This window comes from Aedes albopictus, chromosome 3, assembly GCF_035046485.1.
Source record: "Aedes albopictus strain Foshan chromosome 3, AalbF5, whole genome shotgun sequence".
Taxonomy (NCBI): Eukaryota; Metazoa; Arthropoda; class Insecta; order Diptera; family Culicidae; genus Aedes; species Aedes albopictus.
This window is the reverse complement of record NC_085138.1, coordinates 289322507-289349670: the sequence shown is the minus strand read 5'-3', so window position 1 is coordinate 289349670 and position 27164 is coordinate 289322507. Positions and strand designations below refer to the sequence as shown.

The 27164-nt window shown below is 39.3% G+C and overlaps 1 long non-coding RNA gene across 1 annotated transcript; it reads right to left on the bottom strand.

Moving 5' to 3' along the window:
• Window positions 1-18083: 18083 nt before the first annotated feature.
• LOC134291328 (uncharacterized) lies at window positions 18084-22944 on the bottom strand. Its single transcript, XR_009999031.1, has 2 exons — window positions 22557-22944; window positions 18084-18435 (listed from the first exon to the last, which is right to left on the bottom strand). It is a non-coding gene; the product is annotated as an uncharacterized LOC134291328 (long non-coding RNA).
• Between the last annotated feature and the right edge of the window lie 4220 nt (window positions 22945-27164).

Here is a 27164-nt window from a genome sequence, read left to right as displayed (position 1 = left end):
CGCATTGTGGCAGGAAATCGAGCTTACTTTGGACTCCACAGAACTCTACAAAGTTCGCCATCTCCGGTAGTGCTCTATGGGCATGAAGCATGGACTCTACGTGCAGAGGACCAACGCGTCCTCGGAGAATTCGAACGGAAGGTGTTACGTTTCATCTACGGTGGAGTGTAGATGCAAGACGGGACTTGAAGAAGGCGAATGATCCACGAGCTGCATCAGCTATTGAGAGAACCCGCCATCGTCCACACCGCGAAAATCGGGAGGCTACGGTGGGTGAGTCATGCCATCAGGATGCACCGTGTAGAATGGAGACGACTCCTACGTAAAGCAGAGGACGCTCAGGTGTTTGTCTGACCGGTAAGACAATGTACACATCAACTCACTTACTTGTTTACTAGATTCATCGGTGGAACGGCTCCAGAGGCACTTTTTCCTAGAAAATTGTGCCAGTTTACATAATTTCTGCCTACTCACTCGGTCGCAAAGTCATTCCCTTAGTTACTCACTCACTCACTCACTCTTTAGCTTTCTCATTCATTAACTCACTCACTAACTTACTCATTGCATCACTCGATAACTCACATACTAATACACTTATTCCCACGGAGCAGAATTCACATCACATACTCATTACACCACCAACTCTCTCACACAATGTCCCACTCATTAGCCCATTTAATCGCTAGTTCATACACACTTACTCACCAATTCACTAATTATCGTACTAACACACTCACATTCACGAAATTGTCTATATAATGAAATATTGCCAAGACAGGAATAGGTTGGAGGCACTCGAGTGACTGTCTATTGCTCTGTTTCCACTTTTCGTTCTATTAATCGACAAAAACTCATAAATAAATTGAAATTAGTTATTTTACACTGCAATGACTGCAATAAACAAGTGCTACCAGTTATTTTTTTTTGTAAAAACCTTATTTCTTTCAGATAAATTGGAAAAATGATTCTGTTTTGTTGTGTAGACGCATTCCATACCACATACCGACATATCATTACTCATTCATCCCTTTTAAGCAGTAATGATAGAGCTGTGCTATAATCAGTAACTCCTAAATATCATACCATCATTCCCTGAAGACTGTGTTTGCGTAAATTCAATTTTCACAAATGCCTCTCGGGAGTGTCGAAAACAGCAAAAAGGTCAAAATGCCCTCTCGGAATAAAAAAAGGACGAGTATTCAAGCAAACTGCTGACGATCGTCGTGACATCAAACCGCTTCCACGCTCGAAAGCCATTTCAAGTCGATAAGGATCGCAGCTACCATGTCGTGTCGTGCAAGCAATCGTTCGTCCCACCGACCTGGGACCGCACAAACGCAAACCACAATTATCACCGCTTATTCCTCGGTCCTCCCCGCACCACGACGGCTACACCACCAACAATGCCAGTTGTTTTCGCGCATCAGCTACCTATTGATTAATTTCGAGATTAATTATTCTTTCACTTTTCCGAACGACCCACCCCGAAAAAGTTTTCACGCAAGTTCTCGTCCGCCGATGGGCGTGAAGCGCGGAGACTTTCTCGCATCCCAAAAGTACCTGAAGACGATCTGATAATTGTCTTAATTAAAAAGAGCAAGAGCATTCCCGGTCGTTTTGGTTCAGCACTGCGATGACAGCAACGAGCAAGCAAGCGATCTACCACGAAAGGGTTCACTCAAATTTCGACGGGGTTTGACCCCGTGGATCACACGCACGACTCGACGACGACGACGCAATCCGACGTTTAATCAGACCGAAACTTCTCTCACCCGGAGTGTGTGTGAAACGTTTTTTGAGCCATTAATCCAAAATGCTCAACCACCAACAGCAGCAGCCGGATTTGTGTCGGCTTTCTGTCACTTAATCGCGGCTAAATCGGCGCGGCACCTCTCGGACTCGATAAAACGCGACTCCCGGTTCCCCCCATCCGGAATGATACGTCCCATGGAGAGACAGAGGGCGCGAGCGTTAAAGTTGATGGGTTTTGTAATTAAGATTTCAGCGCAAAAAGCTCACCCAAGAACCTGCCAAGAGCATTTTTAATGACGAAAGGGCCGATTAAGATATGAGATTTAGGCGCGCGCGACGTGCGAACGGATGCCAGAGTAGGGGAACTGCGGCCATAACGCCCATAGGGGGCAAGTTGCGCCACCCTCGTTTTAGACAAACCACGTTATTTTCAGTACTTTTTTCGACTGCAACCGTTAAAATAAGAATAAAAATGCTTCTTTACATTTAAATTTACATATTTTTACTAAAAAAATTGTATAAAAACTTCAAAAGAAGATTTTTGTTACTTTTGATGTAACTTTAGCCTGTCATTTTTTTGCACTTTTTTACATAATTTTAAAGATTTTTTTTCTCGCTATCCCCACAAACTGTTTTGCACACTCCCCTTACTTGTGTACCAAGCGGAACAAGTATCGAATTTGACCCTCATAAGTTTTATACAAGGGTCCAAACTTCTGAGGCATGTGTGGGGCAAAATGCCCACCCCTAGTTAATTACATTGAAATAGCCATTTGGACCAAATTCTGGCATAAATAATGCAGAACACAAGTTGGAACCATGCAGTAGCACATTTTTACTAAAAATAACTTCACTAATTACACATTCGTGAGTCATTTTGTAGTAATTATTGATAAAACAGCTCTCTATGCCGTTTAAATGGAATTGACCCATAATTACAGGTGATCCATAATTATGTGATGACTGTATACCATTCACGAACAATAACAGTTGACAATAAACCAGGCGCGCAAGTATATGTGCACAATTTGGCATCCTGGCGTTAGCTGTGGCTAGTGGCGCATTTTACCCCGCAATAAAACTGAAATTCTGAAAATCAAACTTTTTTTCAAATTTGAATTTTTCAGTAGTAAAACATAAAAATTGTTTATGGTTTCTTCCATTCGAAAGGAAACATGTTGGTGCTTCATGTTAGTGCAAAAAAAGTGTGTATTTTGAAGTGTTTCGTGATTTAAATTGGACTCTTCCTTAACGTGGGCGTCTTACCCCCAGTTCCCCTACCTACCTTCGCCAAAAGCGTTATGTGCAATGCACGCACAGGTGGAACACTTTGTAGGACCCTACCTGTTGGTTTTCGGAAAAAAAGTTACTCGGTGGGATCGGAACGAACCAAAAATGAAAGTAACATTTATGGACCAAGCGGTGCACTGCCTACCGCGGGAGGCTATATTACTTTTTGATAACGGAAAGGGGAACCATAAAAGCAATCATTAAAGGGCTGGAGATAGGTGCGAAGGTACCTTTTAAATGACAATTAACGCGTTGATCTTGGTCGATTGCGTGGTTTTCATCGCAAACAAGTCATCACTCAGAAGGGAGAAATGAGGCATGGGGACCACCTGACTAGATGGTTTTGATGCGTATTTGTTACACAGAAGTCTACGTATTGGACTACGTGGTCTAGCGGGTACCGTCTCTGATTCGTATGCTAAACTTACCAAGATATTGGAAGCTTTCAACAATTTCCACTGATTGCCCAGCTACCGTAAAGCTGGAAAGGGTGACCGTGTTTTCATCCAACGATTTGGTCTTGTTGGCGTTGATGATAAGACCTGCAGCTAAGGAGCGATTGGCAAGATCATCGAGCTTGCTTTGCAGAGCGCTGTTGAGCTAGGAGAGCAACGTCATCAGCCAGTTCGAAATCATTTAGGCTCTCCATGGTAATGGGCTGCTACAGCAATCCACGATTTGGTTCACGGTCAATCGCACTAACCAGGATCTCGTCGATTACGATGAGGAACAGTAGCAGCGATAGTATACATCCTTTCCTCACTCCAGCAACGACCCGGATGGAATCGGACAAAACACCGTTGTGCAATACTCTGCACGAAAATGCGCTGTACTGTGCTTCAATGAGGCCGATGATTTTTTCAGGAAGACCCTCGTCCATTAGTGCTTTCCACATGTTTTCGTGATTGAGACGGTCGAAAACCTTTTCATAATCAATGAACACCAGGTAGAGAGACTCTTGGAATATGTCCATCTAGCTGGCAGGACACTTTTCATAAAATCAAAAATAAAGACCGTTAAGCAGTGTGTGGATTTTTATCGCGAACCACTGAATGGTCCATGCTCAGCAAGTGATACATTCGCGAATGTAACATTTCATGAACCAACATGCTCGGGAACGCTCCCCGAAATGCTGTTCATTCTCTTGCCCGGTTCGATACGAGAGCGCAATCAAGAGAGAAGATGCTCGATGACGCTAATGAAAGCGATGCATTCGGTAAGAATATTTTATTGCCATAATTCTTTTTTTATTGTGACTACACAACCTGCAACGTCGGGAATACAGTTAAATTAAATAGTATTTCACGTATTTAAAGCGAAAACGCATTAAATACTGATGAAAATAACGATTATTCACAGTTGCCCCAAGCCAACGATGAGCGATCATCGGTAAGTGTTACACTTAGCGATGCCCGCTCATCGCCGCAGCTTGTTTATATCGGAGTATCCTCTTTGTGTTCCTTCGTGAACCATGCGACTCGACGAGAGAACATACACCGCTTGGTAATTGAAACAGAACCAACAGAAGGGAAGAAAAACTGCCGAGTGGTTCACTGATCACTTTTTCGTCCAAAGCCTGCCGTTAAGTGAGTGTACCAAGTGCGTACCATATAGCTTACCTAACGGGATTTTGAACATACCTGACGAATTCTAGAAAACAGGTGTCCTGCTGGATAGATGGTGGTTTTTTCGAAATTTTCCATGAATCTTTCCGACGCTAAGGTTTTCTGCATGTACCAATAGCGTACCTTCCGAATCTGACCTCCTTTTTTAACGTACCTCAAAATTTTCCATACTTTCTCACATAAAACTTTTCAAATTACATTATATGTTTAATAAAACAGCTTAATTGCATTCCTTGTAAAATTCTAGGTATGTTTGACCTAAAAAAGTTTATACTTAAGTTCAAATTTGACTAATTTATGGCAAAAAACATATTTTTAATAGGTTTAAGCAATATACTTGATAAACTCCTGAAAGTATGCTAACCATGTATCATTGCAAATAAAAGCCTAAATGTATGCAACAGAAAAAAACACAAAAACAGCTCTAGAAGATAACTGACTGAATATAACATAACATATTGATTGAACATAATATAAAATGAAAATAATACAAAAATAAATAATTTCGTCGAAAATTTCTCGTAAGTAATATAAATCTCACTTAACTGATATTACTTCATCCCGGCATCATTGCTAGATGTATAAAATATGTATTCACATTCAACGTACCTTGAAAATATTTGACTTAGTTGAACTAATTCGTGTTATATATTAAGAGGATAAGAGAAAAGTATGCTTCTTCAGAGAAATCTGTTAGGTACGTTGCATAAATCTCACTGAATTGTTAATAACTTGACTTGGTATTATTGTTGGATGTTTAAAATATGTTTTACAAGTATTCACATTCAACGTACCTCGAAAAAAATGACTTAATTGAACTAATTCGTGTTATATAAGAGAATAAGTGAAAATTATGCTTCTTCAGAGAAATCTGTTAGGTACGTTGCATAAATCTTACTGAATTGTTAATAACTCGACTTGGTATTATTGTTGGATGTATAAAATATGTTTTACAAGTATTTACATTCAACGTACCTCGAAAATATTTGACTTAGTTGAACTAATTCGTGTTATATAAGAGAATAAGTGAAAATTGTGCTTTTTCAGAGAAATCTGTTAGGTACGTTGCATAAATCTTACTGAATTGTTAATAACTTGACTTGGTATTATTGTTGGATGTTTAAAATATGTTTTACAAGTATTCACATTCAACGTACCTCGAAAAAAAAATGACTTAATTGAACTTATTCGTGCTATATAAGAGAATAAGTGAAAATTATGCTTCTTAAAAGAAATCTGTTAGGTACTGTGGTGACCTGTTCATAGATTATTTACACATCTTGACGGTAAGGTTAATATTACTATAAAATGAGCAGTACACACTTGAGAGTGAATATCTGTCATCGTGAGGGATAACGGAAAGCCGTGGCAGTCGAGACAGTGTAGGCAACAGGATACGACGTGTGCACAAGATAGTAAGTTTACGGTTGTAGGTTCCGACGATGGGACTCCGGAATCTTTTGGGATCACGGCCTGGTGGAGAGTACCACAGTGGCAACGACGATGGGATCGTGGATTGATTACGAAGGAGGATAGAGTGGATCTTGTTGGAAATTGGAATAGAGCATTTTTCCGATGCTGTGAATTGGCTGAGTTAAATCGTTGTGGAAAAAACGGGATTCATTGAAGAATGGAAAAATAAGAGGAGAACGGAAGTAGATGGAAACGCAGGATCTGATCGAATCATTCCAACGGTGGGCTGCACGGGTTATGGAAATGAAATGCGATAGGACTGATTGTCGTGAGAAAGTTCTAATTGGAAGCAGTGATGATGATGCGCTGCAGGTCGGCGAGTAAATGGGGCTTGATGTGAGTGGTTTATTACCTGGGATTGTTGCTGCAAGATGCAGAATTCCTTGATGGTTTGTGCTCCTGGAGAGCGTAAAAAGGGATGCTGATCCTTGAGACCGCATAGCACAGTATTGCTCCCGGAGAGCGAGTCGGAAAACTGGTCCCGGAGACCAAAATGATTGAAACGGCTGGTGCGAAGCACAGTGTGCTCCCGGAGAGCGAAAACGTAAGGTGGTCCCGGAGACAGTAACCAGTGAAAGCGGCTGGTGCAATCGGTGCAATAGTCCATTTTACGATCCGATTTTATGAATGAAATTTGACAGGAGGTAGCGTCCAATAACCCGTGAAAATCAATATCATCATCAACATTGTTGTCACTTCGTAAAATGACTCATACACAGCGCAGCTCTCGGAGAGCGAAACTGATACAACAGTTGATTCACAAACAAATAGATGTATCAATTGAAACAGCTTGTTCATTGAACTATCGTTACGAAAACATCATTACTCAGTATTAAGTTCAAATTTTCGCGATCGGGTGGGTTTCAAGTTAACCTAGTAAATAAAGTGTTGGATTGTTAATGTGTAGACAGCGAGTTCTATTAGTTTTCTCGACCTTCTGGACATTGATTGATTGATTGATTTGTCTTTATTAAAGACCTTCTGGACATATTTTATTATGGTGCCATACAATATACACATGAATGCGATTTCAAGCAAAGAGAGCCTTTAAAAAAAAATAACTGTGGAAGTATGTAAAGAACACTAAATTGAAAACAGACAGGCCACGTTCCAGTGGGAACGTAGAGTCAGAAGAAAGAAAATAAATTGACTAAAACGGGCGCTAGTATGGTTAAAAACATTGGACAGGAATACAAATGTTGCAATAGTTATTTAGCGAATATTTAAATCCCTCGAAGTTGTGGGATGAGAGAGTGAAATGAGGTTTATAAATATGTGTTTGGTTTTGGTAAACACCTGCTTAACCGTTTGAGGTCGGAGGGGTCATATATGACCCCGGAAATGAATCAAAGTTTAACAAACGTGTTCGAGACTAATAAAATTGCAGCAACAGCGGCGGAAAATGTGGCTCAAACAAGGTTAAGATCAAAACATGGATGGTAAAAAAAAGAGCGTGCTTCGAAAAGTGTTTTAGAGAATGGGCCAACAGTGAATATTTCTAAAAGATCGTACAGAGGCTTTGAGAAGCTATTTATTGGGAAGGAAAATCTCTCTACCATCGTCATTAAACATATGACAGATGGAAATTTCCTCGAAATAACTGACGAATCGGTCGATTGTTGCATCGATGCTTATAAGAGTTTAACACAGACATCAACCGATAAATCGGCAACTGAATCGACCGATCCTCCCGATTTTCCCTGACTTAGTCGAGGGAAAAGTAGGAAGGATATTTAATAAGTCTGGTAGATATTGATTATCGTTATGGTTGCTTGGCTTAAACTTAAAAATTTGATAGACATAATTGAAAATGGCTTTAAAATTACAGTTTAAGTTGGAAAACAAACATCACACCTTATATAGAGGAGAGAAATGATAAGAAACAGTGGGGAAGATGTTTAAACAAATGATTGAGAAAGTGTCCCGAAGAACATATACAAAAACAACATTCCCTAAGGAAGATGTACGTTGAGTGATACGAGAAGTCTCATATCAATATATGATGTGAATTGGTGAGAACCAAACGATAATTTTCAGCAAAATGAGGGAGAGATCATGAAACAGTTTAGGTTTAATTCAACCATAAATGCTGAGAAAGAAATTAAGTTGAGGGCAGTACTGAAGGTGAAAAAAAAACTAAATGAAAAATGGAATGAGAAAGTTTCAATATTAATTCTAATAGACTAATGAGAAAGGTAGAAAGGCGGATAAGTTCAAAAGCATGGCCGTAATCTAATGTTTTCCTTAATTAATGTATTCAATTTTACAACTCTGCATTCAGTATTCCGATAACGTTGTATGATGCAATGAACAAAAGATAATAATTTATTTTGCCCTTTGATAGTCCAAGAAAAAAGGAAATTGTAGAAAAAGGGAGATGTGGTGACCTGTTCATAGATTATTTACACATCTTGACGGTAAGGTTAATATTACTATAAAATGAGCAGTACACACTTGAGAGTGAATATCTGTCATCGTGAGGGATAACGGAAAGCCGTGGCAGTCGAGACAGTGTAGGCAACAGGATACGACGTGTGCACAAGATAGTAAGTTTACGGTTGTAGGTTCCGACGATGGGACTCCGGAATCTTTTGGGATCACGGCCTGGTGGAGAGTACCACAGGTACGTTGCATAAATATCACTGAATTGTTAATAACTCAACTTGGTATTATTGTTGGATGTTTAAAATATGTTTTGCAAGTATTCACATTCAACGTGCCTCGAAAATATTTCACTTAGTTGAACTAATTCGTGTTATATAAGAGAATGAGTGAAAATTATGCTTCTTTAAAGAAATCTGTTATAGTAGATAGTTGAAACCTTTTTCAAATGTTACGCTGGAACTCGAGGAATCAGCTAGCCCGATCTTCCAAAACAACAACAGAATTGACAACAAAACCAAAACAGGGTTGCCGTTTTATTCAAGACAAAAACATTGTATTCCTAGTGTAACATTTGGAAATTTGCCATTAGCACTTCAAAACTAAATAAAATAAAATAACACGAATTAGTTCAACTAAGTCAAATATTATCGAGGTACGTTGAATGTGAATACTTGCAAAACATATTTTAAACATTCAACAATAATACCAAGTCGAGTTATCAACAATTCAGTGAGATTTATGCAACGTACCTAACAGATTTCTCTGAAGAAGCATAATTTTCACTTATTCTCTTATATAACACGAATTAGTTCAACTAAGTCAAATATTTTCGAGGTACGTTGAATGTGAATACTTGCAAAATATATTTTATACATCTAGCAATGATGCCGAGATGGAATAATATCAGTTAAGTGAGATTTATATTACATACGAGAAATTTTTAACGAAATTATTTATTTTCGTATTATTTTCATTTTATATTATGTTCAATCAATATGTTCTGTTATATTCAGTCAGTTATCTTTTAGAGCTGTTTTTGTGTTTTTTCTGTTGCATACATTTAGGCTTTTATTTGCAATGATACATGGTTAGCATACTTTCAGGAGTTTATCAAGTATATTGCTTAAACTTATTAAAAATACGTTTTTGCCATAAATTAGTCAAATTTGAACTTAAGTATAAACTTTTTTAGGTCAAACATACCTAGGATTATGCAACGAATGCAATGAAGCTGTTTTATTAAACATATAATGCAATTTAAAAAGTTTTATGTAAGAAAGTATGGGAAATTTTTAGGTACGTTTAAAAAGGAGGTCTGATTCGGAAGGTACGCTGTTGGTACATGCAGAAAACCTTAGCGTCGGAAAGATTCATGGAGATTTTCGAAAAAAACACCATCTATCCAGCAGGACACCTGTTTTCTAAGAATTCGTCAGGTACGTTCAAAATCCCGTTGGGTACGCTATGGTACGCACTTGGTACACTCACTTAACGGTCTTTATTTTTGATTTTATGAAAAGTGCCCTGCCAGCTAGATGGACATGTATCATTTCCTTCTCGAGAGCCGACTAGCGCTGACGGGCAACGGCTTTGGCTCCTCGTGTTTTCGCTCGCTCTATCGCGGCTTTGACGTTCCTCCGCTCCTCTATATTCCTCCAGGTATCATCTGTGATCCGCTGCTCTCTTCGGGTGCGTAGCTCACCCAAATTATTCTCGCCGGTGGCCATGAAGGCGTTGATCTTTGATCTTCTACGCTTCCACCTTCTGGCATATCCGTAGCGGGGTTCTTTAGCTCCCCGACGAAGGACCTTTTCACCGCAGCGTCTTCCAGTCGGCGTGTGTTGAACCGGCGCCTGATTTTCTCCTCATGTCGATGGATCCTAGCAATACGCAGCCAGATCTCGCCGATTAGGAGATGATAGTCGGATGCAATGCAAGCGCTACGTTCGTTCCGCACATCAAGAAGGCCGATGCAGATGTGTTCGATTTGATTCTCCATGACGCCATCGGGAAACCCATGTCACTTTGTGCACTGGTCGATGAGGGAAGAGCGATCCCCCAATCACCATGTCATTGTTGCCACAAAACTCTGCAAAAAGCTCACCGTTTTCGCTCATTTTTGCGAGATCATGGCGTCCCATGACGTGCTCATAGTCCGAGTTGTCGGAACCAACCTTCGCGTTGAAGTCGCCCATGAGGAACTTGATATTACCTTTCGAAAGCTTGTCTACGACAGCATTCAGTTAGCTGCAAAAGTTCTCTTTGTCTTGCAATTCGGCAGCATCGGTTGGCGCGTATCATTGGATCATGGTAAGAATTCGAAGCTGTGTTCTGAATCTGGCTACAATTAGCCTATCATTAATAGGTTCCCACTTCATGAGCGCAGCGTGGGCGTGAGCGCTGAGCAGAAAACCAACTCAACGGTGGCGAGGAGCGTGTTCACCTCGTAGGCTACAGTATAGATAAATTTGACTCGACGCCAGAATTCGACCAACGGACTTCACTCAGTCCTATGATCTCATGCTTCATACGGCATGCCGCATTGGCTAGCTGTGCTAGTTTTCTTTGTTGGGCTAGGGCTAATTCATTCCAAGCTCCAATTCTTGTCCGTTGTTTTGCGCTAAAAGTCGTTGCCGTAGAATCAGTTCATCGTAATCTTTCATTTTTGGTTTCTGTAACGGTTTTTGTGTTTCAGAAACAGTAGGTTGTTGGCCTAAGGTTCCCTTGCCACCGTGGTGGGGCTGCCACCTTAGGTATAGCTTCCAGTGAAGGAGCATTTCATACTCTACTCAGCCGCTGGATGCCAGAACAGGTGCTGTTTGAGCCGCACCTCCGTGATAAACAGATGCTCGAGACGCACCTCCTCAATCTAGCTGAAGTCAGAAGGACAACAGTGCCCTGGTTTTTGTCAAAGCTTGACCCGTGGAAGTATGAGGTAGGAACTTGCGAAGAGTAGAGCTATTTTTGGACGCTCTCCTTATCGACTCACCGTTTTGCAGCCCAATACCTACTACAGCATGTAAATAAAGCTCTTCAACTAGTTGTAGTGGAAATGGTTATAAAAATACTAAGTTAAATAGACAGGTTATGTTCCATCGAGGCCGTAGAGCCAGCTTCGTCGAAACCCTATCATAAACCAACTTACATCGCCTCATAGATCTTCGCAGAAACAGGAAATTAAAATTCACCGCACTAATCCAATTTGTAGTATCAATCACAATTACAACGAAAGGCTACCTCCCAGGGGAGTCTACCAGGCTTGTAACCGCTGGCTGTCTGCTCTGAGCTCTCGTGATCGTGTGCACGAACGAACGACATCTTCCGAGCGCTACACTCTTCTGCTTGGCTACACATTCCAGCTCTAGAATAGTGCAATAACATGCTGCCTCTGTAGTGCTCTGATCTGCTCATGTTCATTCGTAAAGCGATTGCAATTGCAAGTTGCAACTCTCTCCCTGCACTGCCCGTAGCCAGCAGGCACAAACAATCGCGTTTTAACAACCTCAACGGCGACCTGACAAATGCGCATCATTGATAGCAAGAGCCAGTCATGAATACTAATCAGGCTACGCCGTTTCGATTCGACGTAGCCGACGACGACGACGACGACGAGCTTTGTTGTTCTTGTTGGTACTTCTCAGGAATTTGTCGTCTGTTTGTTAAAGGAGCTCTTTTTTCACTGACGGGAGAGATGTTTGTCGATCGTGTCCCCATCATCGCCGGGCGGGAGGAACAAATACCTGCCAGATTCTTCGACAAATTGTCGCTTGGAGTTTGAGATTGAATGGACATTTTTTTCGCTACCGAGTGAGTACGGTCAGCCACTTGCTCGCTTTGCGTGCCTATTGAACTTGAAGCTGTGCTGGTAAATATTTATCAGGTAGCTATTTTGGTTGGAACACGCGTTGGTTGAGTTTGAATCTACCTTCTTCGGTTCAAGAGATTCGTACCTTTGAAGGGGGTGAGTTTGAGAGTTTTGGTACAGACAACAGCAAATCAAAAAACTCCAAACATCTGGCCAAGTCCTTGCAAGCATTTTTGTTTGGAACCCTGAAAGAGCTAATAGATTTATAATTATTATTATTGTAAAATTTGAAAATGTCTCTTCCACGAATTGTTCACATTATTTTAGTCGTAAATAATATCCTCAATTCGTAGAGATGAAGATCCCTATATGCTTAAGGTGCACCATGTAACCTCTTCTCACGGTCCCACCACCAATCGAATGGTGTCAATCGGGTCCATACGGATTAACAGTGCAAGTTAGTGCAAAGCACAAATTCAAACCACCCGCTCTCCTGGCAAGGAGCGAAAGTGTGCTCGCGGTACATAAACATGGTAGCACCGCTCGCTCGCTCGCTCTAATCGCCTGCGGGATCGTCCCGAGCAAAGACATTATAAATTTCCACCCATTTTCAGATCAGTACAGGTTTCAACCATCATTATTGTTGCCTGCCCTATCCAGTAGTGTCAAAGTGGCCAACAACACGGTGTGGAGTGCGGGAAATCTGACCACCTGGATGAGTTCCACCGCACCAGTGACCGCTTCGAAGGAGCGCTGTGTATTTATCGCCTCCGAAGGTTCAATCGGCCAGAGTTGGGGAATCCACCATTGAATATCGATTTCCATTATGGATCAACCGTACCGGCGCGCGGGCGACTCGCAGGCTTCCGTATAATGCAATTTATGTGACAGAGCAGGAGCAGTCCCAAGTAGCAGAAGATCGGTTGAATGAACGACCGCGCCGACCATGCGTCGTCTTAGTCGTCGTCCCCGTCGTCTATAACAATAATAATAGTACGGCGATCTTCGGCGGCTGATAAAACCTCCTTACACGTACAGATCGTAAAGCAATTTGTATTGAAGGGCCCATAAATGGAGCGACAGAGGAAAAATGTGAGACCGACGATTGCCGTCCCACTATCCGCTGCTCGTAACTGAAAGAAGTTGCTACTGTTACCACACGGTCGTGTGGCTACCGGTGGATGCTCGCTATACAAGGTGGTGGTAGATTATAGTCCAAAAGGTTCGATAATAGAGCATTTCTTTGGCAGCTTGCGGAAAACTGTCCTGGAAAAGTGACATGACCTGATCTGCTCGATTGGGGATGACAGTTCTCTTGGTGAGTTCGTAAGGAATCGAAGGGAATAGATTTTTTTATTCTTGAATTTTAACTTAGGGAATAGATGATGTGGGTACCATTATTGCAGTTTCTGACTTTATAATAGTTAGAACATAGCATCGTATGTTTTTTTGTCGTACAAAGAACCTCGACTTTTAAAATATGGAGACGTATATTTCAGCACCTTGATGCCTTTCTAATCAGCTATTCATGAGGTTATTTTAAATCAATGATTTGGGAAGAAGGTCTCTAGAGGTGTCAGTGCATCTCAGAGGAGTTTCAAGGAAATTCCAGGGTGTTTCAGGGGGTACCAGAAGGTCTTAGGGATGTTTATGGGGGTCTCAATGGCATATCAGGCAAGAAATTGTAGGTGACTCCAGGAGTCCTCAGGGTCGTTTCAGTTCCATGATCCAAGAGAGTTCCATTTCTCGGGGGTACCCGCAGGTCTCAAGAGCACTTCAGGGCGTTCCAAGAAAGTTTCAGAGGATTTCCGACGGGTTTTGGAGGCGCAACAGGTGCGTTTTCGTTGATTTCGGAGAGTCTCAGAAGCGTTATATGGTGTCCAATGGCGTCTTAGGGGGATTTCGAAAGCATTTCAGGTAGTTTAAGAGAATTTTGGCACATTGTAAAGGTGCGTTTGCAAACCTCAGGGGTCTCAGGTACGTTGCATGAGGCTTTTCAGGAAAATTCAAAGCATTTTTGGCGTGTTTCAGAAAAGTTACTGAGGTTTCTGCGACATATTTGGGGGTACCTTCCTCAGGTACGTTAGTGTCTGAAACCTTGCTACCCCCCAAGCAACTCCCTTTCTGTTAATCCCTATACAGGTATTCTTCGATATAACGTACCCTCGATATAGCGAATTCGATATAACGTACATTTTGCTTCGATATAACGTACAACATTGAAAATTTCTATTTTTCCCACGAATAAGATAAACCACGAAATCACTCAAATCAATGTTTTGTTGCAGCATTAGCCTTGTGGCCCAGAATTAGCGCAATTAGGGGAAACATTTAGTGTACGTTATATCGAAGCAAAATGTACATTATATCGAAGCACAAAAAACGAAATGACTTTTTCGTCAAAACTCAAGTTTTTCATTATTGGTTTTGTAAATTTCACCGGAATCATTATTTGGGATTAATTTCGCGTCGAATACATCAATACCAGCATAAAAAATAATAAATTTTTCTCTGCTTCGATATAACGTACACTTCGATATAACGTACAAAGAGAAAACTTTTTTGTACGTTATATCGAAGAGTACCTGTATTGCGACATTTACACCCTTTTCAACTCGGTTCAAATTCATTATCATCACAGTCGAATTAGGCAAGTTTGCTTGAATTCACAATAAAGTCGTCTGTTGCAAACTTATTTGTTTGATTTATGTGAAATGTAGCTGGGAAATGATAAATCAGTGGATTTACAATTTATCACAAAAGTCCAAACATTAATGAGAAACCCAATAAAACAAAACAATCAATCATCTTCACAAACTGGAGGTCACCATCTTAGATTCAGTAATGGCGTAGGGTATCGGATTTCGTCATAAACTCATTGAACTAGGTCCGAAAATATTCATATAGCATGAGTATCTTTCTTCATTGGTGACCCGCGGTACGCACAATCCGAAAATCAATGTTTCCACTTTCTCTCACTTCCGGTTCTTTAGTTATCCGTACGCCCCTGTCGTAGTTTTGCAAAACCACTGGAGTCACTGAAACCTTGAAATCATCACAATCAACTAGAAATGCCCATGAAACTATTTGAATTGTCCCTGAAATGCTATCAAACGCTCCTAAAAACTCTCTGAACGCCCTTAAAACGTCCATAAATGCCCCTGAAACTCGCTGAAATGCCTTGAAACGCCCCTGAAACCTCTTGTTACTCCCTTTAAAGGCTTCTGAGACTTCCTCTGAATCTCCCATAAAGCCCCTTGAAACGTCCCTGAAACCCACGAAACCTGACCGAACGCCCTCAGAAGGCTCCTGAAATCCCCTGAAACAGCCCCCTGAAAAGCCTCTTAACCTTCTTCGGATGTTTAGAAAAACAAACGAATAAGATGGGCTCATATAGACCCAGAAATACTGGTTCCGGGAACAATGGCCATCGGGAACCGCCTACAAAGGGGACCATGTTTTGTTTATAGCACTACCACATACCTGTGTCAATTCCAGTTCTAGTGGAAAGCTGATTTCGTGTAGAAATTCAAGGTAAAATGTATCAATGTTTTCAGACATGTTGGTCCGAATCTACGAGGGCTATGTTCACCGTTGGACACTCCGGGAACCTCCGAGGTGCCCTGGGGGGAACCTATAACCGGGTACAATCACGTTTCAACACCAAAACATGCCGTGCGACGGCTCTTTTTTCATGATTTTTGGTAGTCACGCTGATGGTTGTGACGATGATGACCATGACCACCATTGGTCACTCCGGGAACCTTCGAGTTACCTCGGGGAACCGAAAATAAAAAAAATGTTTTGCTCCATAGTGTTGAACTACATGAGACTTGTGTAGTGTTCGCTTCTGCAAGACAAATTCAACATCTAACCGATGAAAATCAGGAGTTGAAAAAACTCGGCTCACGAGCAAACCTCAGCGCATTTCATGCTAACTTGATGCACAATAGAGTGATGGGCCATGATTGTTCGGGCTCATTAAACTTGGATGCTCATCAGCTAAGTGAACTACGAGAACCGCAGCTCACCTCACCAAAACTTACTGAGCCTGGATTATTAAAGAAAAACGCATTCGCGGGGCCCATATAGCCGAGGCGGTAAACGCACGGGTATTCAGCATGACCATGCTGAGGGTGACGGGTTCGATTCCCGGTCGGTCCAGGATCTTTTCGTAAAGGAAATTTCCTTGACTTCCTTGGGCATAGAGTATCTTCGTGCCTGCCACACGATATACACATGCAAAATGGTCATTGGCAGAGGAAGCTCTCAGTTAATAACTGTGGAAGTGCTCATAGAACACTAAGCTGAGAAGCAGGCTTTGTCCCAGTGAGGACGTTACGCCAAGAAGAGGAGGAGCATTCTTAGTGTACGGAACATTTACCAACATGAACATCTGTTATGTTCTGATATCTTCCTTTTCCTGAGATAATCTTTGACAGGTTACCCAACTAACAATCACTTATTTAAGAAGCACCTTCATGACGAATTAATTCAGCATGATGCTGAATAACATTGGGATAATTTTTAGATACAACCTTTGTTCGGGTTTTGTACACAAATTTGGAGAAATTACAAAGCATAGTGTTATGTACCAACTGAACTGTTTGTTGGTAAAAGCCTTTTTAGAAATATATTATAAAGCTGTTATTCAGCTAATATAATAAATAAAGATATTTTTTTTTTAATTTCCGAGAGAGTTTATGATCGACACTTATGCAATGAACAATGAACTATTGTGAAATAATAACTACACATAAATTTACCTAACTCAAGATTTGAACTCAAGGCCCGTCGATTGCCAGCCGCATGCCTTCCTATCTGCGCTATCCTAGAGATGATGAATTGAAGCACTCAAATCAAAACATAAACTTCCCGTGGTTTAATAATGACAACACTTCGACTCCTATTCAGCAGTGGTGAATTAGCACAGAACCACACAACATTATGGTTAACAACTTAACAACTGCTGCTGTTCAGTAAAAAACACGTGTTTTTCATCCTGTACTCTGAGTCGAAGTATGATGAAACAAAAGCACTTATTCGACTTGTGAAAAACACATTATACAGATACATGTGCTAACTTGTACATTAACTTAATAAAAAGCAGAAAAAAGTTTATGTTAAACAATTTTGGTTGGGAATTACTGCAAATCGAATAGATAACTTATTAAACTCTTGAAGAGTGTTTTAATTTATCATTGTTTATACCTATTCGAAAGGTTGAACATTGACTACTTTTTGAATTGAAAAATCATTTGTGCAGTAATGTGTGCACCATAGTTTTAGCTCAGCTATCAGTTATTATCAAGCAACTCATCAGCATGCAAGCTTGTTTGTGGCATGCGATTGTTAGTTAGGTAAGGTTAGGCCGGATGTGGCCGTTAGAACCGTTTCTAAAGGGAATAAAGTAGTAGTATTTTGTGATGCAACTCATCTTGCTTGGAATTAGATTGCTAATTGCCGAAACAAGCCCACTACATGATTATCATTATATAGTTGGTCCGTAGGACAGCTCAACATACTATTAATTCCTCGGACCGTTAAGCCCAAAACTTCAAGGAGATCCCTTCTCGGCGTGACTAATCCTCATCCGTGTCCCGTCCAAGCCTCCAAGTCACCGCTTCTTCACAGCTTTTGCATCCGTTTGGCCGCGTAGTCCCTCCGAATTACTCTGTAGTCTGCCTATGACTGACTATGACAAGGGTCCCATTGTGAGAATCTTTCTCTGTAATGATTATTCAACAACTGTATTCATTATTTGTATACACTTTATTACCGATACTTCAATATTACATACAATGATTCACACTCTAGACAACAATAACAACATCTCCACATATGACAGATACTCAATGTAAACATACACGCTAAACGTAATAGAGTAATACAATAATTTATTATGTGCATACCACAAGGTACCACATCTCGTTTTTTCTCCAGATCCGCAGCAAGGTCACTCCACGTTGTTTCGCTTATAGTCTCCTCAGTTTATAAACGTCTCGCTTCAGTCTCACATCAAAATTAGAAGTACAGTCATCCATTTGGTCATCCATCTCTGCTCGGCATTTTGGTAAATTACTTGGCCGTTACTTGTGGTTGTACCTAAAAAGAAATATTATTTTGACCCAAATATTTTCCCAAATCCCAAAATATTTTTAATACTGAGTGTCAAGCTAAATATTAACTTTGCTGATAAATTATTTGAATTGCTTTCCTCTTCTCAAATGTTTTCAATGACAGCTAGCATGCAAACATTGTATACTGCCCACTGATTTTTTTTGACATGTCCTTTCATAGAAGAATCTCATACAAAAGGTATGTATATTCAGATTATTATTCAGACATTTTTTTTAACTAATATGTCGGAACACTGCACGAATGTTAAAGTGAAAAAATTATCAATATCCATTAACTCGTTTTCGATCCAAAGTGTCCAAGTGTCATACAAACACTATTTTATTTTATGTTTTTTTGGCGAACTTTGCTGGAACCCGTTTCTTGTTCAGAATATATTCAGAAGTTTGGCTTAACAGATTTTGTTTTCTAAATATCGAAGGGATTGATACTTTTTTTAAATCAAATCACGATTTTGAAAAACGTCACTTGTCCAAAGCAATATTTGTAATACTAGTTTTAGCTAAATAGTAATTTGAAAACTTGAAAACATCCATTTTTTGAATTATATTTTATATATATTGTTCACAAAACTCGCACCCGCACTAGCTGTTTGAAAGTATAGTAGAATATTAATATTCATTCTTTTTTTTCAGGTTGTAATCCTATAATTATCTCAAATTCTTAATACATACATCATCGTCGCAGTACCAAATCGAAGTCACGTATTTAAGCACATGCAAAGTTGCAGTTGTGACGTAAATTTGAACCGGTTGCTGGTATTGCGCATCATTAAGCTACTTAAGAGCTGAAATTAGCACTAATCTAAATCGAGTTGCTATGTTTATAAGTAGGTTAAACATCAATTTTCGCCCCGCCAGTCACTTCGGCTTCCAACCGTAAACGTAATGATAGTAGCCAATTATTATATACAAAGCAATTTTCTCCAGATAACAAAATAAATCGATCATCTTATTGGAGCACTTTTCGACGGTTTACCTATATAGGTGTCCACGGTTTTAGGAACCATGTTTCCGATAATTTCGGAATTCTTATGATTTACCATTTACCTTTCAAACTGAATGAGTTTATTTTTACGGTTTGGTCGTTCAATAGGTTTACATTCTACGATGCATATTTTCCCTCATTAACTGGTGATTCGTGCTCAATCAAACCTATTTTAACATTACAAAACCAAAAATTTGTTCCTTTGATGTCGCTCTTTTGGGTTCTGAACTGTAGGACTTATTTTAATGGTGTACCTCCAAAATATTGCAAAAGCACCTCAACATGTTATGTTCTCACTCTAGATACCTAATGAAGCTATTTCAACAAGCCTTTTCCAAATTATTCGCATTCAATGTACCGTCAAAATTTAGAACTTTTTATCTTTAAGTAACTTTGATTTTCTACATATGCCTATCATACTGATAATATTCTCAGTTCGTTGGATCGGACTAGAATATTCTGCATTATTGCAAAGCTCAATCATCTGTCTATCATATCACTTATTTCACATTTTTTCGATGAAATACATCCTCATATTTTTTTTGTTAACGACTACAAGTCTGACGTAGTGCACACTGACCATGATTGTCTGTGTCATGATGGCCCTTACGCTTGCCTCTACGATTCATTTCTTTGTACTGAAACAATTTAAAGCACGTTTTTATTCAAATTTTCAATGAACTCATAACACAAATATCACTTATACATGTACACGCATTTTTATTGGTAAAAATCCATGAATTTGATATACAGTAGACGTTTGGTCGGTGCAAACGGTTTAACTGCAATGCTTTTTAACTGCAAGTCCGGTAAGTGCAATAAATTTGCAGTTATCGCACCGCTATCCGTCAAAACGGTGCGCCAAGTTAGCCCAAATGAACAATCAAATGAATTTTTCGTTCATTTAACGTCAATTGATGGGTTGTTGACGCCTATTTGACGTTGCAGTTATCGAATTTTGTTCGCTAAGTGAAACGTAAACATGTTGCAGTTATCGAACGTCTACTGTATAAATTTTATTTATACACACATATTCGTTTTCCACGCTGGATCACACATAAAATCGATGGACCTTACATAAACTATGTGTATCTACACATGAATAGGGTTATCTATGACAAATTGCAAAAATCTATGTGAGCGACACATGCATACAATATTTGCAGTTTTTTCAGTGTATGAAATCTAAAAATTCAAACAAGGTAACATGTTAGTAATGGTACCTGTTTGCATTAATAAGCTCGACTGAAAAACAAACCTCATAATCCAGCTTTCATTAGATATATCTATTCCTGTAGTTACAGAAATGATTATCTTTTTTATTCCAATATCTTGTGCTTTTGATATACTGTACGTTATTCTCCTCAATAATAGTTGCAATACTTCTTTAACTGATCAAAATTTGTCCCTTCCTATAAGGAAATTATTGCGCAGAATTTGTTGTTGAGCGTAATGCTGTACCTTGTTCTCTAACTTGTGCCACAGTTCTTGGCAAGATGGCCACTCATTAGCAAAAATGGCATTATATCCAGTGTTAGGCAATCATAAGTCAAAATGCCCCTCCTGACAACACATTCAATAGGTTATAAAGCGCTTTTTACTCGAATTCCTGAGACTTCTAGTTAAGCCGAAAAGTTTCATTTTTTATTGTTCGATTTTTTTAAATATCCAATTCAACTAGCCATTTGACTAGCATGATACTTAACAGGTTAGTGGTTAGCAACTGCTCTGAATATGTCGTCTAGCTTCAACGAATGCTTCAACTGTCAGTCAAAACTTCATATCTTGCAAACTACCAAGACAGTTTAATTATTCTCACACATTGATGTTAATTTTCTTGAAGTTACATTTTTAGTCTTGTAACAGGACAAAGCATGAGTTAAATCATGTCTTCATATTAATTTGGTTTCAAGAGCCAACCCTTTTTACGTCTCGTAGACTTATTATACTTTGCTGAGCAAAGATAACTTCAATATATATCACCTGAGGTGGGTCCACAACAATCTCAGTATCAGCTCAGTTATATTCGCATTTGGAACATATTCAAATACTATTTGTTCCTGTTTTTCTAGTCACTCTCAGCCTAAAGTTTAGTTTTGTCTTTCGCCTTCTCAGCTGCCACTTAATTGGTGTGAAATTTCATTTTTAATGGTTCAATTTAACTAAAAAGCCCAGATTGGAGTTCAAGAGAAATCGCTCAAGAAACTTCTAGAATGATTCCTGGCAGAAACTTTCTACGGTGACTGCCATTTGAACTGCCATTTTTTCGCAACTGCGTACTGCGATCGAAGAAAAAACGGTTTCTTGAGTGATTCAGCCAAGCAATTTCCCATGCCTCAAGATAGGCCGAGAAATTCCTTCTGATCTGCAAACAGCCCTTAAATCTGCGTTGGCTGGTAATCTGTTTCTTACGAAATTTACGACACTGTTGCGTTTTTAGTACTATAATTTTTAATAACACAATTCGCCTTATACGGCTCTACAAAGAATCGACTATATCTGCCTTGCAGGTCTTACCGCCTTCAACGGCATTTCCACCTTCAACGGCTTTTTCCGCCTTCAACAGCTTTTCACTCTCCGACGGATCTTTCCGTTATCGACAGTTTTTCGCCTTAGTCGGCTCTTCTGCCTATAACATTTTTCCTGCTTTCCGCCTTCAACGGCTTTTCTATCTGTAATCATTTCCGCCTTTTACGGCTATTTCAAGAATGTCGCCTTCATTAGCTTGTATCGCCTTCATTGGCTTTCATCGCCTTCACTGGCTTTTAACAGCAACGGCAAAATTTGATTTCAAAATATTGTTTCACCTCTACGCCTTCCTCGGCCATCCGGTTAACAAATCAATACTTCATTCATCATTCAGCATTTAAGTCTAGATTTATAACAACAACCCTATTCAACGAGTACCAATATCACAATCAACAAAACTTAGGTTTTCTTCACAGTTCTTTATTTCTTTATCTGACAATAGTGATTGTCATCGATTTGAACTAAACAATACCGATCACCATCAAAATCTCTCACAGGTTGATCATTGTCATTAGTCGAAGGTACAAATAGATCGTTTTATTCATATTGAACAGTTAGTACACAATATTTACCTTTTTGATTCCAATGTTGAAATTCAATCACAAGTCATCACCTGGAGGTCATCATCACTCTGCATGCACCACACACACACCACTCATCTCTTTCTTTTTCCAAAGACAACACTTCCCGAACCGAAATTAAACTAATTTCACATGCACTGTTCACCGTTCTCGTCGCCAATGTGAGAATCTTTCTCTGTAATGATTATTCAACAACTGTATTCATTATTTGTATACACTTTATTACCGATACTTCAATATTACATACAATGATTCACACTCTAGACAACAATAACAACATCTCCACATATGACAGATACTCAATGTAAACATACACGCTAAACGTAATAGAGTAATACAATAATTTATTATGTGCATACCACAAGGTACCACACCCATACTACAGAGCTAGTCGGGAGTCGTGGTTCATTCACTGGGTTAATTGAGCCGTTTGTAAGCCTCACTAAGTCTCAACGTCTCAGGTCTCAACTCTTACAAATGTCAGTTATGACAGAAATGGTTGTTCGTTGCACTAAAAAGGGATGGTACAGTACTGTACAGTAGAAAGGCGTCGTCAAGCAAACTCCAGCTCATTGTTTATTCTAGAAGTCAGCCATCATGATCACTGATTTTGAAGGAGTTGAGCATAACAGTTCGCTGACAGCATCGGGACACTGCGATTGAGCTCGCTCGCAAGCTCAATGCCTGAATATCTCTTTCGGATTAGCGTTTCACTGTTCCGCGGAGTGAACTGAATTCGGAAATATTCGTAATGTAATTGTAATTGTAATTTTTGGGGTTGGGGTGTTGGTCTGAGCAACTGACGAAAACTTGTAAGTGCCGGGGCTAGGATTTAACCCGACCATCCACTTCCTCCTTTTGTCCATACAAATTTTTCAATTTTTTTACAGAAATTTTTCGAATTTTTTACCAGATGAACACCCCCACAGGTAATTTATGGACAGACCCTACCATAAACGCTTCAAGCAATACTGCAAGGGTGTTCAAAATGCATTTGCAATACATGATTTGCGTTGGCCATTTCAGCTTTTAAGCAGTGGTAACAGATTAACTGAATTTTCGTCCATTATTTTATTATTTGATGGTTCAAGATAAGAAAAACCATATTTTGATATGTAACAAAATGAAAAAAAAAATCCTTGAAATTGTAACAATATAATATAAAAAACTTATAACAATTCTAACAATAATTTAATTAAAAAAAATGGTTCTGAGAGTTTCAGGTTAAAACTAATCATAGAAGTCGGAATTCTGTAAAGTAAAAAATATTAAGTAGTCTGAATTATTTTCACAGCGGGCTCAAAATGCATCAGTATTATTATGAATTATCGCACACTAGAAAATGCCACCATCCATCAAAACAAAATCAATGAAGAAATTATATGTGCCATTGAGTGCCAAGAGTGTGAACATCAAACGTGGACCGTAAAATTATTAGCGATTCCATTGACAGATGCGATGAATGGTCCCGATTAGATATGACACAATGTATGCGCCGCCCAGTTGGCGGTCTCTTTGTTTAGTATCCGTCGTGTTTTTTTTTTCCTGCTCCCATCCGTTCCGATTCCAGTTTTACCGCGACGACGACGACGACGGTCACTCTCAATAGTCTAGTCGTCAGCCATCAGAGCCAGCGGCATGCTGCCAACGATCGACTTCCGAATGGCGAGCGACGATTGATTGTTGGACAAATTGAGGGATAGCCGCGGTATGTGTTCGATTTACCGTTTGACACATGGGATGACAAGTTGATTTCCTAGCCGGCGTCGCGTCAAGCTTGGGCTTGGAAGCTGTCGTCGTGAGGTTGGCCTCTTACCACGGACTCTTACGTTAATTTTGAAGATTAATAAAAAATGAAATTTTCGGCTCCCAGGTCGCAAATTGCCGCTTGTCCCGCTGCGAAATTGCCTGTTGCGTTTGGCGAATGAGATTCTTGCCGGTGGCAATACATGGGGAAAATCGTCGCTTTGTTTACATTCAAAATTTATGGACGGCACTACATCAGAGAGACTGACAGTTTCGGAGGATGGATCGTTCATGACCGCACACAAGTACGTTAATTGCGGCACCAGTGGTTTTCAAATCATAAAAACTTGTGCTTCTCTTTTGAATGAATAGCTGTAACCATGAGCATGAGGACGTGGAACACCGTTTAAACCACAAACTACCAAACCGACTTAATATGGAACTATGCGCAGGTTCACATAATATTTTCCATACCAACATAACATCCGATTTTGGCAACATTTTTTCACAGATTTTGGCAACACCTATGTTTGACAAACGTTTTTACCGTCTTCAGTACATATTTTGACCCTCATTTATAGAAATCATGAGGACATTTTTTAACGATTTTGGCAACACTTCATTTGGCAATACATAAAATTCACATCGTGTTACTTAAATCGGTAAGAAACTGCATTTAAATTGAGAGTATTTCTAGCAAACTTAACATCTTTCTTCCTAGCATTTACAGGGGATACTCAAAATAACTGGGACAGGTAAAACTTTCACTTTTCAAAAAATGTTCAACTCGCTGTAACTTTTTGAAAACGGCATCAAATATTCTCAAATTTTTGCTGTAAGTTCATCAACTAGTTGTGTATCAGTGGTTCAAATTTGGAAAAGATCGGGCTATTCTTCACGAAGATATAAAGATTCTTGAAAAGGGTATAATTATTCGATAGCCAACTTTGAGCTTTTATATCTCCGGATTCAATAAACTGATTGCAATGAAATTTTGACCATTCATGACTTATATGATGAACTCTTAAAAACGTTTAACTTAACTTTAAATTTTTAACAAGAGAAAAAGTTATAACAATTTCATTCATTTCACGATTTTTTAGTAAATTCATCAATTTCTAATATGCATCCCATTACTTTCTCAACTTATTAGTGGCTATGTTGTAACTTTCCTTCAAAACACATTTATATATAAGTCATTTAGAGGGAAATTAATTGAACTATAATTTGCATCTTGAATTTCGAAACGATGTTGAAATTTTGGATAATTTGGTGTTTTATTAGAAAAATAGTCTAATCGTTATAATTTTCTTCCGTGTTAAGAATTTTAAGTTAAGTCAAAGGTTTTTCATAGCTCATTATACAAGTCATGAATGGTCAAAATTTCATTGCATTCGGTTCATTGAATCCGGAGATATAACAGCTCAAAGTTGGCTATCGGATAATTTTACCTTTTTCTAGAATCTTTATAACTCCGTGGACAATGGTCCGATCTTCTCCAAAATTGGACTACTGATACACAACTAGTTGATGAACTTACAGTAAAAAATTGAGAATATTTGATGCACTTTTCGAAAAGTTACAGCGAGTTGAACATTTTTTGAAAAGTGAAAATTTTACCTGTCCCAGTTATTTTGAGTAACCCCTGTATATAAACGGTTCTATCACATTCGCCCGAAAACCAGTCGCCCGAATTCCAAATGCCCGAATGACAAACACCCGACAATTCGCCCGAAAAGACCATTTTCCCGAAAGACCATTCGCCCGAAAACCATTATAATCTGGAACACTTTTCTGAAATCAGTTTAGGCGTCGTCCTCGCGTATGGCTGAACGCCATTATCAACTAAAAGTTACTCCAACCATTTCCATCAGAGGTTTTTGCTTTCTTTGAACACAGTCTGATTTAAGACTTATACTGTTACAAACATTTTCGGCAAAATAGCTGTGGAAACATTGATTGGAATTGCCCCTTCTTTTGTTAATAGGCTTTTCTTTCTAGTTTCCCCTTCAAGGAAATTAAATTCAATTTTATGTCATTTGTTACCAGAAATACGCCCTTCTCGTAATCATGGGCTGTTCTTTTAAGTTATTCTGTTATGGGGAACCTTGACGTTTTACGTTTTTACAACTTCTGGATACCAAACATGATTTCAAAAGAACAGCTTGCTCAAATGAGAATGCTGAATTAGCTCACACGTTCTAATTTTTATCAATTATTGTTTATTTTAACGAAACGTTGTTATTCCGAGTAGATCAGTCGTGAACACTATTAACTTAAAAGTGTTGACCACTCTGTGCTGAAGTATTGTCTTTATCCCTTCGATCAGCAATGTTGTAACTATTAATGACCTAATGTGTAATATTTTCACAAGCAATTAGGCCTTCTTCAAAACATAGGCCGTTCTCTCAAACTAAGCTGATATGATTATTATTGGCGCTAGTTCAGCTGTTCTTGCGATTGGTCAGATACTAAGTACACCATGGTCCTGTTCTTAAACTTTCATAATGGCAAACCTAAAAAAACTTGTCCTAAAAAAATGCATGGAATTGGCGCATGACTTTCGGGTAAATTGTCTGGGCGAATGGTCTTTTCGGGTGAATGATTATTCGGGCGATTGGAATTCGGGCGAATGTGACAGAATCTATATAAACATTTGATCTTAAAAACATGTTTCAAATTATTCGACGTAACTTCAGTTTTCACACTGCTGCCCAAAAAAGGGAAACCCTGGGGATCGCCCCAGTCGCAACCATGTTGTCACAATCTTTCTAGTGTGCAGTAGGTATGGCCTACTCTCCAACTAACTTATGCAGTTTTACTCCCTTTCAGTGAGTTTTATTGATTTTCGAC